This window comes from Haliotis asinina, chromosome 12 (genome assembly GCF_037392515.1).
Source record: "Haliotis asinina isolate JCU_RB_2024 chromosome 12, JCU_Hal_asi_v2, whole genome shotgun sequence".
In the NCBI taxonomy this organism is placed as follows: Eukaryota; Metazoa; Mollusca; class Gastropoda; order Lepetellida; family Haliotidae; genus Haliotis; species Haliotis asinina.
In genome coordinates, this window is record NC_090291.1 from 54,698,432 (window position 1) to 54,711,802 (window position 13,371).

The 13,371-nt window shown below is 42.4% G+C and overlaps 1 protein-coding gene across 1 annotated transcript in view; it reads right to left on the reverse strand.

Annotated features, from left to right (window-relative positions):
* LOC137257857 (phosphatidylinositol transfer protein 3-like) overlaps positions 1–9,294 on the reverse strand; it is a 31,119-nt gene extending 21,825 nt beyond the window's left edge. The window contains exon 1 of the mRNA XM_067795340.1: positions 9,108–9,294. The gene's annotated coding sequence lies outside the window, so the exon portion shown is untranslated. The remainder of the gene's footprint in view (positions 1–9,107) is intronic.
* Between the last annotated feature and the right edge of the window lie 4,077 nt (positions 9,295–13,371).

Consider the following 13,371-nt stretch of genomic DNA (forward strand, 5'->3'; position numbering starts at 1 on the left):
GTGTGTTGTTTAACGCTGCATCTGTTGGCTAGACAATCTAGTGATTGACACCATGAGCACTCATTTACACCGTTTGTATAAGATGAAATGCATCTACCAAGTCAGTGAGTCTTTCCACATTAACGAGCAGCACGGATGGGTGAAAAACATCCTAGACAGGAGGCTTCACTGGACTATTCAACCCCTTGCCAATTTGTAATAAGAATGCCAGGCTCGTCCTTGCTTGACCATTGCAGGCCGAATTCACCAAAGTGCTGACTGTCTGTGATCAGCGCGGCGTCGTTCTTCCCTCGTCCAACTCACTCGCCGTGGTATTTTTCAACAAAAGAGTTACCACCGGCTTCGGTATCAACCACCTTTTGTCAAGAGCTCATATCCGGTTACAAGTGCGCATGCGTAGCGTCCGAAACTAAGAATGTAAAGCTCGAATAGTTGTTTAGGAAACACAGATTTACACGAACTAACTCGCTGATCTCAATTTGTCTAGACAAATTTAATTCAGAAACTCCACGAAGTCCACTTGTTTCCATACAATATGGACTACTACTGAGTGCCGTGTGTCGTCCAGTCAAAGCGCACTATACGGAAACTTGCCAGCCGTTCGGCCATACAGAAACATAGTCGAGGTCATTCCTTTGTTATTTCCTGCTATTATTGAAACAGGATAAAGGGGTGACGTGATACTGGATTAGGGAATAAACACCATTCCTGCTATACAGCCAATATTCGTGAACCTGTGCCAAGGGAAGACCCAGATGTGTTCTATGGGGGAAAATTACCGACTCTCAACTTGCTCGTCATATTCAAATCCTCCCTCGAAGACACTGTCAGGTTTATCATGGTCCTTCGGGGATTTCCAATGCTCTCTGATGTAGTCTATGGCTCTAAAAGGCTCTCAAGTCTGTCTATGGCACATAAAGGCTTTCCAGTGATCTCCACATTTCGTCAAGGCTCTCAAAGACAGAGGAAGCATCATTTACGACCGTCAGCGCACCTGTTCATTAAGTGTCATGTTAATCGTTGTCAGTGTGAGGAGATTCAGCTCCCGGAAATGAACAAAGGAAATGAACCCGTCTCTTGTTCCTGTACACCATAGGTAGTCGATACTGTTTAGCAAGTAATGCAAGTAGCCAGGTGAACCTCGAACACCGACTAGTCAAAGTGAAACAGACAGCTTCTGTCTAGCCTTGCTCCAAGGAGTACAGTGCATTCAATACTTTAAAGAGGATTTCTAGATAAGCGGACAGGACGCCAGTCTGTTAGAGGGATATTATATTTTCTTTCAGAAATTATCGTTTAAACTATATATTTAACCTTAGAGACTTGTGCAACTGGCACGACTAAAATACACCACAAGATGGTGTGTAACCCAAGTCATTTTGATGACCATGGATTCTGTTTGCTGTGGTCTAGGCACTGACTGTCTGTATAACGTCATCTACACCTTCAAGCTGGTGTCCTTTAATCGCTGACTCATCAGTATGGGATGTCCGTCGGCCCTCATTAAACATCTTGTGGAACATTAGACTAATCCATAATAATAATGACAAAAGGTAAACTCAGACGAAAACTTCAATGTTTGCAGCAATACCTTGACTGAGGTTTACTCATGTGGGCGGATCTCCTGTGGCATATACGAGTGAATTAATTTAGTTTTACGCCGCACTCAGCAATATTACAGTTATATGGCCGCAGTTTGTAAATAATCAAGTTTGGACCAGACAATCCAGTGATCAACAGCAAGGGCATCGATCTACGCATTTGGGAACCGATGACGTGTGTCAACCAAGTCAGCGAATCTGACCATCCGATCCCGTTAGTCGCCTCTTACGACAAGCATAGTCGCCTTTCATGGCCAGCATGGGTTGTTGAAGGCCTATTCTACCCCGGACCTCCACTGGTCTGTGGCAGATGCATATGTTTGGGGCTTACTTGAGGTTGTACCTTGTACATGTACATGTGACTGGTTCTTAAGACACGGCTGTGCATTGTATATGTACGGATCTCTTGTGACGTACACGCCGATGTTGGCGCAGATCTCTGGTGTCGGCGTAATACTCCGGTGGCATACACTCGTAATTGGGTATCTGTGCCATAGATAGCGGAAATCACTACTGCATGTCTATAGTGACATGAGTGATATCTGGAGTGTAAGGTCTCATATCACTTGTAGCACGTACAGGAATCTCTGGTGACAATTCCGTTGACACACTGCTGAGACAACGCAGTCGATGTCCCTAACACCAGGGGCGACTGTTGTTTATGCTGAACTTTTTAAAACCTTATATTACATGTACTTTTGTCGTTTGAGTAATTTGTTGCGGCAAGAAGAACGATGGGTTAGCCTTGCGGTTAAAGCGTCTGCTCATCAACCTGAAGACCCGGGTTCGATGCCCCGCATGATCACAGTGTGTGAATCCCATTTCTGGTGTCCCCCGCCCCGATGTCGTAGAATATTGCTAAAGGCGACGTAAAACTAAACACACTCACTCAATGAAGGTTACACTTGTATAGTCAACTTGTATCTCATGCTCAACATACGGCATTTCAAAAACGTGTTTTTGATTCATCTCGAATAACCTGTACAAGTAATCAATACAAAGCCAGCTGATAATGTAACTAGCAGTTTGTACAATGGGATGACTGTAGGCATGTGCGTATGACGTGTGGCCATGATGTGATGCACTGTGTAAGGGTGTGGCCAGATGAACTGTTGAATACTGTTGACGTCGGGCGACATCACAGGCGACGTCTCAAACGGTGGTCAAAGGCTGGATCTAGCCTGGATCCCCGATGGATCACATGTTTGCAGGATATACATTTTGACAAGAGGGCAGATATACGGGATATTGACGGATGGATCACATGGTTGCAGGGTAAACATTTTGACAAGAAGGCAGATATACGGGATATTGACGGATGAAGCCCCTGACTGAAGGATATGTAATTTGACGAGAAGGCAGATATACGTGATATTGACGGATGAAGCCCCTGGTTGCAGGATATACAAGTGGACATGAAGGCTGATATACGTGATATTGACGGATGAAGCCCCTGGTTGCAGGATATACAAGTGGACACGAAGGCAGATATACGTGATATTGACGGATGAAGCCACGGGTTGAATGATATACAAGTGGACACGAAGGCAGATATACGTGATATTGACGGATGAAGCCCCTGGTTGAGGGATATACAAGTGGACACGAAGGCAGATATACGTGATATTGACAGATGAAGCCACGGGTTGAGGGATATACAAGTGGACACGAAGGCAGATATACGTGATATTGACGGATGAAGCCCCTGGTTGAGGGATATACAAGTGGACACGAAGGCAGATATACGTGATATTGACGGATGAAGCCCCTGGTTGAGGGATATACAAGTGGACACGAAGGCAGATATACGTGATATTGACGGATGAAGCCCCTGGTTGAGGGATATACAAGTGGACACGAAGGCAGATATACGTGATATTGACGGATGAAGCCCCTGGTTGAGGGATATACAAGTGGACACGAAGGCAGATATACGTGATATTGACGGATGAAGCCCCTGGTTGAGGGATATACAAGTGGACACGAAGGCAGATATACGTGATATTGACGGATGAAGCCCCTGGTTGAGGGATATACAAGTGGACACGAAGGCAGATATACGTGATATTGACGGATGAAGCCCCTGGTTGAGGGATATACAAGTGGACACGAAGGCAGATATACGTGATATTGACGGATGAAGCCCCTGGTTGAGGGATATACAAGTGGACACGAAGGCAGATATACGTGATATTGACGGATGAAGCCCCTGGTTGAGGGATATACAAGTGGACACGAAGGCAGATGTATGGGATGTTTCCCAGTAGACGGACAGACAGTGCGTCAACTGATCTGAGAGAAAAAAAAAGATATGACAAAACGTATAGCATGATTTAAAATAGAAGCCATTCTCCCATTTCAGCTAATTTAGCCCAACAGTGACATCGCCCTCGACGTGGAAATGTATAATTGTCTGTAATTAAACCTACTTTATTGTACAATGAAACACAAGGTCACGTGGTATTGCTGGTGACTGTTGTAGTCTACGTCTGGAATGAGCCGCCCTGAAGCTAGTACCTCATGCAGCTCAACACAAATTGTCCACGAGTGAAATGTTAAACACAGAATAAACAGTCTTTGTGCTAGCTGCTGCTTGAACGGTGCATATCTATGGTCCATTTTGTGGAATTATCTCATGTAATTTGTTGGTCTACAGCGTGAGATAAAAAACCCTGTAGAATCTGATAGAGATGAAATTCTGAAGCATCAGCAGAATATTGTCTGGTATTGAAATGTCCTTGGCACCGTTTATGCAAGGGCGGACTGGAGGAAGACGTCTATGACGTGATTGATGGTAGTGGTGGTAGATGGAGCTGCAGTAGCAGTAGTGGGAGGTGTAGTGGTTGTATTAGCAGACAAGAAATAGTACTGGCAGGAATAGCTGCAGTAGCAGTAGTGGGAGGTGTAGTGGTTGTATGAGCAGACAAGAAATAGTACTGGCAGGAATAGCTGCAGTAGCAGTAGTGGGAGGTGTAGTGGTTGTACTAGCAAACATGAAATAGTACTGGCAGGAATAGCTGCACTAGCAGTAGTGGGAGGTGTAGTGGTTGTATTAGCAGACAAGAAATAGTACTGGCAGGAATAGCTGCACTAGCAGTAGTGGGAGGTGTAGTGGTTGTATTAGCAAACAAGAAATAGTACTGGCAGGAATAGCTGCAGTAGCAGTAGTGGGAGGTGTAGTGGTTGTATTAGCAGACAAGAAATAGTACTGGCAGGAATAGCTGCAGTAGCAGTAGTGGGAGGTGTAGTGGTTGTATTAGCAAACAAGAAATAGTACTGGCAGGAATAGCTGCAGTAGCAGTAGTGGGAGGTGTAGTGGTTGTATTAGCAAACAAGAAATAGTACTGGCAGGAATAGCTGCACTAGCAGTAGTGGGAGGTGTAGTGGTTGTATTAGCAAACAAGAAATAGTACTGACAGGAATAGCTGCAGTAGCAGTAGTGGGAGGTGTAGTGGTTGTATTAGCAGACAAGAAATAGTACTGGCAGGAATAGCTGCAGTAGCAGTAGTGGGAGGTGTAGTGGTTGTATTAGCAAACAAAAAATAGTACTGGCAGGAATAGCTGCACTAGCAGTAGGAGGAGGTGTAGTGGTTGTATTAGCAAACAAGAAATAGTACTGGCAGGAATAGCTGCAGTAGCAGTAGTGGGAGGTGTAGTGGTTGTATTAGCAGACAAGAAATAGTACTGGCAGGAATAGCTGCAGTAGCAGTAGTGGGAGGTGTAGTGGTTGTATTAGCAAACAAGAAATAGTACTGGCAGGAATAGCTGCAGTAGCAGTAGTGGGAGGTGTAGTGGTTGTATTAGCAAACAAGAAATAGTACTGGCAGGAATAGCTGCAGTAGCAGTAGGAGGAGGTGTAGTGGTTGTATTAGCAAACAAGAAATAGTACTGGCAGGAATAGCTGCAGTAGCAGTAGGAGGAGGTGTAGTGGTTGTATTAGCAAACAAGAAATAGTACTGGCAGGAATAGCTGCAGTAGCAGTAGTGGGAGGTGTAGTGGTTGTATTAGCAGACAAGAAATAGTACTGGCAGGAATAGCTGCACTAGCAGTAGGAGGAGGTGTAGTGGTTGTATTAGCAAACAAGAAATAGTACTGGCAGGAATAGCTGCAGTAGCAGTAGTGGGAGGTGTAGTGGTTGTATTAGCAAACAAGAAATAGTACTGGCAGGAATAGCTGCAGTAGCAGTAGTGGGAGGTGTAGTGGTTGTATTAGCAGACAAGAAATAGTACTGGCAGGAATAGCTGCAGTAGCAGTAGTGGGAGGTGTAGTGGTTGTATTAGCAAACAAGAAATAGTACTGGCAGGAATAGCTGCACTAGCAGTAGGAGGAGGTGTAGTGGTAGTTATAATGAAAGAATCTGTAGCAGTAGTGGGAGGTGTAGTGGTAGTTATAATGAAAGAATCTGTAGCAGTAGTGGGAGGTGTAGTGGTAGTTATAATGAAAGAATCTGTAGCAGTAGTGGGAGGTGTAGTGGTAGTTATAATGAAAGAATCTGTAGCAGTAGTGGGAGGTGTAGTGGTAGTTATAATGAAAGAATCTGTAGCAGAAGCAATTGTTGCTGCAGCAGCAGCAGCAGCAGTAGTGATAGTAATAGTAGCAGCAGTAGTATTACTAGTAGTAGTAGTAGTAGTAGTAGTAGTAGTACTGGCAGCAGTAAGTAGTAGCAGAAGTATTAATAGTAGTGGAAATGGGAGTGATGGTAACAGTAGTACTACTAGTAGTAGTGATGGTGGTAGGGGTAGTGTAGTAGTAATAGCAGCAGCAGTAGTAGTAGTAGTAGTAGCAGCAGCAGCAGCAGCAGCAGCAGTAGTAGTAGTAGTAGTAGTAGTTCTGACACTTTTTTGAGTTATTACACAGAAAGATAAGGAATGTAACCACGATCCACGGTCATTTTAACAGAATGAATCATTCATGACCTGCGTTTAAGCAGCACGCGCGAGCACATCACTCAACAACACTTCACTGCGGCATCTAGACACGATAATTACAACAAAAATTGAGTGGAGGGTTATTTGCTATTTGTATGTGGCTAATCACCCAGTGAATATGTGTTGTGAAACAGTATGAATTTTGCAGTGAGTGAGTGAGTGAGTGAGTGAGTGAGTGAGTGAGTGAGTGAGTGAGTGAGTGAGTGAGTGGGTTGGGTGAGTGAGTGAGATTTAACGCCTCACTAATCAATATTCCAACAATATGACTGGAAGGTTGGGAGAGACTACACGTTTTCACATTGTAGCCATGTTGGGCATCCAACCCCTACCGAGATGGGTGTGGCTTTTTATCAGACTGGATACGCTGGAATCTAATAAGTTTGAATGATTAAACATATTGCAGCTCAACCGTTTTCGATGTTATGTGGCAATACTTGGGAGAGAAAGTTGATACACATAGAGTTGGCGTTATAAAATCAGCAGGCGAACATACAGGCGAACTTACATTCTGTATTAGCTGAACCAATAGTGAGACAATACATTACATAATAAGGCGTTACTTGTTCAATATAATAAGGTAGTACTTGTTGTAACGTAACGATACGTGATATAATAAGGCAATACTTGTTATAGCCGTGCAATAAGTGATATGTTAAGGAAGTAATTGATATAGCTGCTCAACACCTCATCTCATAATTAGTTACTCATTATAGCGATAAATGTATGATATAATAAGGCAGTACTTGTTATAGTGGGACATCACGTAGTACAACCAGACAGTTCGTGACAGTAGTCATTATTCTGTCACAACGTATAACACGTGACGGCAGTACTCAATAGAGCGTGACGCTCGACAGTCCTTCATACCAACGAGCATTAGACTTTACAACGAATGTGCTAATAATTTATTTTAAAATATTTTTTCATCCTTTTTGTGATTGTCAATTTTACGTTTGCCATGTACAATGCATGTTAATTGTATACATGTATTATGTTTTAACGAATGCTATAATTAACTTATTTTATAGGTTACTGTTATCGGTTATCTCAACCATGTATTCTGTGATCTAGTGTAATCCTTAAGACAAATTTCTCTTGGGATATTAAAGTTTTATCTTATCTTGCAAACCTACTATGATATAATGCACATGTGGGCCACAGGCCCATATACAACATAAATGCCTTTCTTTACAAATACAGGTACGGTTTATAAGGCATACTTATTAATAATACATGTGTTATTTGTTACATATCTTTGCCCGCATAAATATAATATTGTAATATAAACATATATAGTTACCTTTGTATATGTTTAAAATGGAGAAATACAATTGTATGTGGTTTGAAGAAAAATTACCTGAGTTTTTTGCTCTCATTTTATAAGCATGAAATACATACATACAGAAACTTTCTGTTACATTCATAGCACGATAACGAACACAATAACACGGCATGAATAACATGAGAAACATCTTGCAAAGTTACAATGAAATAATGCGCATTGCATACATACATAGATACATACATACATACATACATACACACACACACACACACACACACACATACATACATACATACATACATACATACATGTGATGCACGCACCCACGCACGCACACTAATATGAGCCTGTAATCAGTATAATTAACCTGTAATCGACATAGAGAACCAGCGATTGGTGTAATCATTCTGTACCGGCCATCATAATCCAATATTCAGTATAATGGACAGGTATTTCACATAATTAATACAGGTTATATTTAGTAAATCAATATTCTCACAATGAACCCCCACAATAGGAACAGACATAACTGCATTTAATTACTATCTATAGCTGATGTCAGTGGCGCCATCGGTTCTCCGCTCGCCGTCCGCTCTGGGTATTGCCACACACTGCAGTCGGGCATATCTTCCCCACTGCGGTAGGGGCGTGGATGAATATTCAGCGTCTAACAGCTGGGATATCAGTCGATTATCTTATACATATATATGAAGGTGTAGGTCATAATACACGGAAGATGCCTTATTCGCTGTAACTGATTGTTACATAACGCCAAACCTGGTAAATGCATATATTTTATGTGTCCACGTACATATACGTCATGTACACAAACACAACACACACTACACGCCAAGAGCTAGAGATTCCACAGCGAGTCTGAATGCAGTTACACGTTTACCGTAGAGGAAAATCAACAATAACAATATCATTGATACAAAGCAAGAAACATCTGCTTGCTGAATCAAGTTAAAACGAGAGAATTATAATGTGCGTTCATTGGAGGTTTTTCACTGAATACGGTCGCTTAATTGGCATGTCATTATGTTTAAGTTATACGGTAGTTTAGACATTTACACGGGTATTACCATATGATACTATCAGTTCACATGTAAGGAGTATTTTGCCGAACTGTGGTCACCTCGACACTATTGTGTAGCATATGTACGCCCGTACACGTCAGCGATAGTTGAAGCAAAGCTTTGCGACTCTACAATAACAACAAAACAACACAACAAAGCAGCACAAGAATGACAGAAACACAACCAAAACTTGTGTGTAGAAATTGTGTCCTACCTGCAATGTAGATTCCAAGTTATTCCGTCCCGGAGTGAAGAGAGGGAGAGTTTATATGTGTGTTTGAGTTACGGCAGTGGGAGAGTGACGACCATAGACACCTGTTACAACTGGATCAATATGACTCAGTTGTCACTACAGCACCGGCTGAAAGCTGTGTACGACTTCTGCTGTTTCAATGGCATGTACGACCCAAACGACCTCGAATTAATTCAGCGTTTATATCGTCATTGGAATCATTTAGTTATGTACACGTAGATAATTTTGATTCGTAGCAAAATCAATATTGTCTGCAACCGATAAAACTATCGGATATTGCGTAGACACTGAAATGGGTTAGGAATATTGGAGAAGTTGGGTGTCACGGAAGTGACTTATATGACATGTTTCAACAATAAGAGAGGAGATGGGGAAAGCTGGAATTGTGAGGTGAACGTCGGCTCAGCGTTAAGAACAGTTACATGGTGGCGCGAGTAGTCGTTGGCCCGGGGCCTCATTATAGAAGGTTCGAATCCAACATTCACTCTGATATGTTCCTTGGGTAGTCCATACTGCCGGGTGTCACTAGTGGTGTAGACAACCCCATCTTAGACATTTACTGGGTGGACACTTTTCATATACATCAAATATTTATTGAAAGGAACGTTCAACGAAATTTACCATTATAGAGGCTGTATACGAGGTGGCTGCATATGCCAACAGTCACGCGTTGAACACAGGTAGCCCAGTCCTTCAACACCCCGCAATTCACCGAGTGGCGTCCCTTTGGCAGACCAGAACCTTGAGCGCTAGTTTGAATCCCGGTTCGACACGGTTATATATGCTTTTGTGTTTGTCAGCATCATGTCTGTGCTTGTGGGTTTTTACTACAGTGCAGGATTGGATGGGGGTGGGGGGTGTGTGCGTGTGGGGTGGGGATGGGGGTGGGGGTCCATTACACATTATGCTGGTAAGTCCTGTCACAACTGGAATAGGTCATTCCGGGTTCAACTCAACTCACCCATTCACCAGTCAGTGGGAATGGTGGCAGTGTGACATCATCACCAAGAAAACAGTCTCTGTTCATACAAGACTGATATCAATACCTTCAGCTAGGACCAGCCACCCACACATAAGCTCTCTGAACCATTTTTCTAAAAAATGAAGTAAACACAGCTTACATAGTAGCATTGCCATTGTTTTCGGTAAACTTGTTCGTGTTAATGATAACCTGGCGTGTAAATGGCTGATGTGTCTTGCACATACATCATAAGTTTCAGCCTGCTTGTTTTGCATTTTTCAACTGTGTCAGCGCGGTCTGTGAATGATGGCGTCTAGACCAGACAATCTAGTGACTGACGCCATAAACCTCTAACTGCGCGATTCATCAACCAAGTCAACGAGTCAGACCTGAAGTCACGCCGTATCATTAAAGCACATTGAAGACGGAAACCTGAACAGACTATTAATTATTCAGGTAGAATATTAATGGATTCCAAACAGATAATATGAATGTTAATAGATATTGATATCTTTGGAATGGTTTTGAAAATGAAAAATGAATGTATATATGAAATGTGCAAAACACACACCTTATACAAAGAGGTATGAAAATACATCAACACGTGCAGCGTATTGTCTGATATAAACAATAACAGTCACAGCTGACCACGTGATTGTGAATTGATAAGGGCCCGCCCTCGACCTGAAATGGCATTCTGATGAATGCAGATGTAGTAGAGCTACGTGCCACACTCCAACAGGGAGACAGTTCTGTCATAAGACGTGTTTAGTAATAACCCAGTAATATTGCAACAATATTGCAAAATTAATTGGCATCACAGATCGTCCCCATAATGGTAATGAAACCATTTTGTCTGCCTACATGACGCACTGTGGATTATAGGGACGTGTAATACTATCTGACCGTCACATGTTTTAATTGCAGAGAGTCAACTGCACCATATATGGTTACAGCAAATTAAATAATAAACATGACTAACAACCAAGTGTTGTGCTTGTCATGGCCGCGTGTTTTCTATATATTTTAGTCGAACAACTACTTAAGTAACGAAGTAAAGTTGGTGGTCCTTTTTGGTTCTTGATAAACGTTGTTTACTCTGCATTTGTTTACTAGTGGGTGAGTGAGTGAGTGAGTTGGGTTTTACGTCGGTTTGGGCAATATTCCAGCAATATCATGGCGGGACAACAGAAATGTGCTTCACACCTTGTGCCCATAATCGAACCCTGGACAACGTGACGAGAGAATGCATTATGCATTAACCACTAGGCTACCTCACCACCCCATGTCGTTATTAAATGGGTAGATAAACGCACACTAAGTACTAGCATTAGGGTGTGGTGGGTCGAGAGCATGACACTAAACTGGTAATTAGATACGTTTGCAAGCACATGGCGGCAATAGTGGAAAGGCATGACATGTGCCCCATACATTTCGTGTGCCATGCCGACCACCGTTAGTTGGAGAAATCTGTTTGGAACATGTTCACAATATAACATCACTCTGTTACATGATTCCTTAATCTGGACATGCCCAAACCCGCTTCATATGATTGTCGTTTTCCCTGCTTGATGGAGTGTCACTGTAATATTGCTGTTTCTGTTTGCATGAAGCCTCAAAATGAAACTGGGATAGTCTTGTGATAAAACCGCTTGCTCTGTACGGCTCGGAATTCTGGTTCCATTGTAGCACAAAGAAGCATGTTTGAGTGACAAGCAGTGGCAACGCTCAGCGTTAGTTGATGGCTGTACAATGGGGCTGATTAGGGTCAGGCGCAATCGGCTGTGTCGTGATGCACCATGTCATCACTGTCTGGCAGCAGCAGAATACGACAAGAGACCACGGCAACACATATCCATTGGCTACAAATAAAATTCTTTTGTTTAGCTTGAAATAATTTCTATGCTAAAAGGTTCGTATTCCCTGATTCATACTTCCTGTTCTTGGTGTGAAATATCATTCATTCATTTATGTGTATTCAAAAGCACGGTGTATTTTACTCCCGCGTCAATGAAATTGTATAAAGCGCTCGTACAATCTCTGTCCATTCTCTGATGGTCTGATTGCTGTTACAGAGAGGTGAATATTCCCACCATCGTCTGTTACAATCACTGCTCTTGTATGGCATCCTGTACTGACACTCTATCTTGTACTGCCTTAGAAATACATATGTACTGATTAATCGTCTTAGTAATTTTAGAATACAGTTGTTAATTAATCACATTTTGTGTTGTCTGTATTCACACCTATTTCTTTGACGGACTGATTCCCGGCTAACGGTTCAGTTTAGGAATCAACACGCCGCAATACTATGTCCATAAAGTGCCATACGGTATTCATACTACGTCCCTTGTGTTTCAATATGGTATTGAACTGACCGTAGGAAGTGTATATGTGATGTATACGCTATCATTAGTAAAACGGCGTGTTGGGGTGGTGAGCCATATCTGGCTGACTTGTACCTCCCTCCTTGTTGTCGTTGTTACTAGCAAACCAGTATGTCTGACGTCAGAAAATTTTGTATTGTGCATATGTTTCTAAACGTTTCACGTACAACTGGATATGCTCTGTTTACCAACGTTTCACGTACAACTGGATATGCTCTGTTTACCAACGTTTCACGTACAACTGGATATGCTCTGTTTACCAACGTTTCACGTACAACTGGATATGCTCTGTTTACCAACGTTTCACGTACAACTGGATATGCTCTGTTTACCAAAGTTTCACGTACAACTGGATATGCTCTGTTTACCAAGATTTAAAAAAGCGCGACATACGGCACCAAACAGCTTCACCTCGTATGTTCCACATTCGTTCTTTAACCTGCCTGTAAGTTTAAGTTTACGTCATCCACTATATATAGTTCCTTGATCTACATTAAATGAAACGTACGACCTCACAGCGTGCTATCTGGGTTGTGTTGTCCCGTGCGTGAACTATAACGTAGACATTCGACCTGTGGCACAGACAAGAGAACTTCAAGACTTAAATATTTGGTAAAGTCGACCTATGACATAAATGAGAGAAGTGTAACCCACAGAGCCATGTTTGGTGTCCCTACTCGTGATATTACTGGAATATTCTTCAAAGCGGCGTAAAATCATACTCACTCACCCACTCTTACTTGTTTATCGTCTTTACCCAGCGATACTCCTGCTTATGGATGGCGATCAGAGTAGATTATCAATTTCCATCCAAAGGTAAGAGACATGTGTTACAGCACAGGAACACATCAATGGCCGTCTCCGAGGGCTGCTGACA